General features: G+C 40.3%; 1 long non-coding RNA gene across 1 annotated transcript in view; it reads right to left on the bottom strand.

Annotated features, from left to right (window-relative positions):
• LOC103477565 (uncharacterized) overlaps window positions 1-4,731 on the bottom strand; it is a 10,452-nt gene extending 5,721 nt beyond the window's left edge. The window contains exon 1 of the long non-coding RNA XR_535668.1: window positions 4,494-4,731. This is a non-coding gene — a long non-coding RNA (uncharacterized LOC103477565). The remainder of the gene's footprint in view (window positions 1-4,493) is intronic.
• Between the last annotated feature and the right edge of the window lie 569 nt (window positions 4,732-5,300).

Raw genomic sequence — 5,300 nt, 5'->3', positions numbered from 1 at the left:
TGTCCTGCAGCCTGATGTCCTGCAGCCTGATGTCCTGCAGCCTGATGTCCTGCTCCATGTGACCTGGGAACATCTGGCGAGGAGCGGGAGGAGAAACGCTCGGCGTTACTCAGTGCCTGTAAAACCCAAACTGTAGACGTTCCTGTGCTGATTCATGCTGACTTCATCGCTAAAACATCCATGAAGGACAGTTTTAACACAAACAGGCTGCATTTCTGAAATGTCGCCCTCATTGTGAGCAGTACGTGTGTGTGTGTGTGTGTGTGTGTGTGTGTGTGTGTGTTTTAAGCCAGCAAAGCTGCCAGACTGAAGGACGTGTCAAGAAACCCGCTGACGTTAATCTGGACTTTGGAGAGTTTAACTGGCTCTTAGTGTAAACGTGTCTGTTGGTTAGTCATTTTAAGTGATCTAAGTACCAAAACGCCCAAAATGGATGGATGGATCTTTTTATCTTTTTAACAATTAGCTTTGTTCTTGTCGTGCTTTAGTGCCGACTGGCCCAGCCGACATGAACAGTGAAAGGTTTAATAATGTTTGATAATCGTTTTCTACATGCACTTTTTCCCATTAGTTTTCTCGAGAAAAGTTAATTTTGCATTTTCCCGATGGTTTTCCTGAGCTACAGAGTTAATTTGACACGTTTCCGATGGTTTTCCTGTTAGCTTTCCATGTTTTTCTCGATGAAACCATCAGTAAACTAAATGCAGAAAATGTCCACCCTGTAAAAAGCATAACCTCGTCTCCAGACTATTTTTGGAATATTCCACCAAGGTGGGCGGAGCCAATACTCAGAGGGGCGTGGCTAATTGTGAGGGTGAGTGGAAAAGGTCAAAGGGGTCGTGGCCAGAGGCAAACTTAATGACTTTGTCTCTGTATTTATTGACTTTAACTCATGTTAAACTCATGGTTTTGGGACGCTGTGGTGAAGACGGATCAGCTCAGAACTACAGAATCCATCATGAACGATACCAGTGGATTAGCTGGACTGTGAGGACAATGTGAGAATGTCTCTCTATGGTGTAATGTTGCCACAAATCAGTTGAATTGCATTAAACTGGCAGGTTCATAAGGATATTTGTTGGTTTTCTAGGTCCAGCTCCTCCACCTGAAGCTGCTTCATCAGCTGGGTGGAGAAAAAGATAAGGGCCTAGTCAAAGCCAAGATCTCAATCTCATTTAAATGATTCAAATTATTTGCTTTTTTGCATTTCTTAAACAGAAAGTTTAATCAAAAGACATTAGCAGTGTTTTTCAAAACTTTCTCTCACCAACAGGAAACATCATTTTAGGCTTTTACCTGTGAAGCTGCTGTTTTGTAGGTAAATGAGAAATAAATCCATCGTTACGTCCAATGTAAGAGTTTTTTTTGCTTAGTATCAACTTATTTGGGGAAACATCCAGCAAAAACAATATCTAAGTCAGGAAATGAGAACAATATCCACCGAGCTAAAGCTGAACCACCAAGCCTTGGTGAGCTGGTACCAGATTCCTGTGGAGGTCTGTGGGAATGGCGCCGCACCCAGATCAGCATGTTCTGATCTGGATGCTGGAGAACCTGTTGGATTTGCTTATTGTTCAACCAAGCTAACCCATATTAGCAATACAAGCTAATGGGTTTTCAGTGACGCAAGCTCTGAAGCATGCTAATCCTTCATCTTAGTCACAAAAGCAATTAAATATTAAAGACTCCCTCTTTGTTGTTCTCATGCATGAGCTAAAAATATTCCACATCTACAAATTGGTACAAAATATTTTTAACAAATACTTTCTAAAACATGCAGCTTATCCATTAGCATGCCGTTTTAGCACAACAGCTACTAAACCAAAGTCATTTCTTCAATATTTGTGTCTACCATTTTTACAAATAACTAAGACGTAGCATGGTTAGCACCAGTTCTTTAGCGTTAGCTTGTGATGTGGCTCTATAACATAAATAATTCTTATATTGATCACTGGAGAATGAACTCCAGAGTGGCTCAATGCCTAAAACGCCTGGTTCAGCTTTAATTCAAAGTCCCGAGAAACAATCACATCATTGGCCCTGAGCATCAAAATGAAATCAATTAGCATTCACATCATGATCAATTGTCACCAGACAATTACTAACTTACTGCAGTGGAAGATTTGAAAACAATAACCTCTACTGCATATCCAGAACAATACAAATGGGAGAACCTGTCTGTGCTGCAGAACAAGTTTTACCAAACAGTCCAAAAGCTAAGAGTCGACCAAATGCCACCGGGTTTCTTTTTATTGGCACAAGATGAAGCTTCGGACAAACAAACCTTATTTTTACCTCCAGGTGTAACTTATTTTTTTCTGGCTCTATGATAAGTTGTAATGGATTTTTCTGAAAGGCGTCCTGTGAAAGGGTTGAGGCTGAACAGGGTGTAGATTAACACACTTCCACAGTTTAAAAATAAACCAAACAGTAAATGGAAGAAAAAAATGGAATTAATGCGTCGCGTTCATTCACTCCAGAAGAAATAGTTGCTGCAACTTTAACTAGACCGAATCCAGAAGACATTTTTTCCATACAAGGCAGCTCGCTCCCAGTTTTTGCCCCTGAGTTTTTCTGCGATTTCCAGAAATTACAGCCATGAACGAGTGGTTGGCAGTTTGATTCCATCGTAAGCAGTCATACTGGCGTGTATAAGAATGGATGGATGTGGTTTGTGGTTGAAAAGCTTTCAGTGGTCAGAAAGCCGTGGACTCGATTAGCCGGCAGGTTCTTATGTTCAAGTCAAGACAGGCAAAAGCGCTGATGAGGCGCAATCTTTACAGGAGGATGTGAAGGACAGCAAAACGCCTGGAGAGATGCAACGGAAACATCCTGGTCTCTGGATCCAAGACTAAATCACATGGCAACAGAGCAAAACGTCACACGGATCGCCTGAATCCAGTCGATAAATGACGAAAACTCAAACGTACGACAATCCTACCAGTCAGAAACTCTGTATTTACATTTGGACTGATTGAGAATGCTGCTTGAAAAATAGGTAAATTAGAAAAGGACAAGCTTGGGAAATTACTCACTGACTGAGGAAAAATGTAAAATAAAGGTAAGAATAAAACTGAGCTTAAAAGCAGAACCAAAGTGTGCGTCAAAGGAACCAAGTTTTCCAGCCGATTACTCAGACAATATTCCACTGAAGGCATGAGACATTTTTGAATGAAATGAATTCAATGTCTAGATGGATGGATTTTGGACTAAAAAAGCTGGAAAATATCCAACTATTGTCTCCTGCTTATCAGAGGTCAGAGAATCAAATCCTAATTTAATAAAACATTTTGACACAACAAGTTTGCATATATTTTTAAAGGACTAATTAGGTTTTACAGTGGAGTTAAACCTAATTACGGGATAGCTCTCAAAAGCACTCCACTGTTCTTCTACAGCGACCCGACACAAATGACTCAGATGATCATAAATCTCCTCCAGATCCTGTAAACACAGTCAGAACAAAACCCAAACTACTCCTACACTATCTGAGGTTCAACAGCCAGAAGGGCCACATTTACAGCAGCATAAAGTTTAAATAAAAATATTATGGATGTTAATATAATGCAACTGTGAATAAGCCCTATTGCCTACTGAGCTGCGTATGGATGTATGAATGTGTGAGCGTTTGTGAGTGTGAATGGGTGAATGTGACTCTAGTGTAAAGCGCTTTGAGTGGTCAAAAATGGATAAAGCGCTAAATAAGTTCAATCAGTTCATTTACCATTTACTTCTCCTCATATTGCCTAACCTAGTAAATATGGATTTAAGAGCGAAGGCCTTCAGTTTATTCACAATTTCCAAAGTTGTTTTTGCCAGTTTATTCATACTTGTTGGAGTCGAGCTGATTTGTCTGTGAAGGTAACACACCTGGTTGTGGCTCATAAATGGCGCTCAGAAACCGAACTGTTCCTCCTCCCTCCTCGTTTTGATCAAATTACCAACTGTTCCTGAATTCACTCCACAAGTTACATCTAAGTTAGTTTTGTTTTATTTAAATGTGAAAAGTTATTTGCACTAAAAACTAGACTGGAAAAACTTGGTAAGATTTAGTGTTTTTGCAGTGCGTCCTTCTTAGTTCAGTAAAATAAAATGCTGATTGATTTGTTTCAGTGTAAAATACATGTAGCAGACTCAGGAAGTGTTTACATCCCTGCTGATGTTTTGTTAATGTATTGTAAATAGTCAGTTGTATTTTTTTATTCATATATATGCTGAAGTTTTTTTTAATTCATCCTACTTTGTTACACGTTTCTCTGAATTGTAGCATGCTATTCTTAGTAAGTGAACAGTTCGCTTTTCTCATGTTGTCATAAGCGGCGTTTCCCCTTAAAAACATACAAAGGACGACATGCTAACCACACGTGCTAGGCTACATGACGGTGCGGCACTGTCTCCATGGTAACGATTAGGCGTACCTTCCCCATAGTTCGATATTTGACATCTTTCTAATCACTTATGCTCATAAAGTATATGAACGTTAGTTTTCTTACCTTGTATTTCCTGTAAATCCGAGATTACACCGGCTGACAGTCATTATGATTGACGGCTGCAATCCATCGCCGCCATCTTTCCTCGTTAAAAGTTATACAATAAGGGTGCGTTCACACTGCAGCCTGAAGTGACTCAATTCCGATTTTTTTGGCACTTCCGATTATTTTTACCTGGGCCGTTCACACTGCCAGTAAATGCGACCTGTATGTGTTCTGCAGTGTAAACGGGCAAACGACCTGAAAGTGTCCCGCATGCACAGCAGAGGGCGCAATAGCGTCAGCGTTCTCAGTGTTCTGCCAACCGCCATGAGAAGAAGAAGAAGAGCTCAGTGTTTGCGGAAGTAAACATGGAGGCTAACGTTGGAGCTTAGCTCACATGTCTGAAGTTTTTATCCGGCCGTAGCAGCAAATTAACAACTTAATCCTCATATAGTCCGTCATGGTTGTTGTTTTTCTTCCCGCTTGCGCGTATCAGGACGCAGAATAGTGAGATTTGTTGAAAATCAGTGACGTTCAGTTCGGATGAATTCGACCGGGACGTTATGGTCACATTTGAATCGGATTCGTATCGGATACGGGTCACATTCAAAAAAGAATCCGACCTGAGCTGTTCACGGTTCTGGAGAGCGTGACGTCACGTCCAAAGGGTCAATAGAGTAAAAAGTTCTTATTGTTCCACAGTATGAAAATTCAGCTAAAGTTCAAGGTTACAACATGAGAAAAGCGAACTGTTCACTTACTAAGAATAGCATGCTAAAATTCAGAGAAATGTGTTACAAAGTAGGATGAATAAAAAAATGTTCAGCA

The sequence above is a fragment of the Poecilia reticulata genome, linkage group LG16, assembly GCF_000633615.1.
Source record: "Poecilia reticulata strain Guanapo linkage group LG16, Guppy_female_1.0+MT, whole genome shotgun sequence".
In the NCBI taxonomy this organism is placed as follows: Eukaryota; Metazoa; Chordata; class Actinopteri; order Cyprinodontiformes; family Poeciliidae; genus Poecilia; species Poecilia reticulata.
The sequence above is the reverse complement of the archived record's forward strand: the minus strand, read 5'-3'. Positions and strand labels throughout refer to the sequence as shown.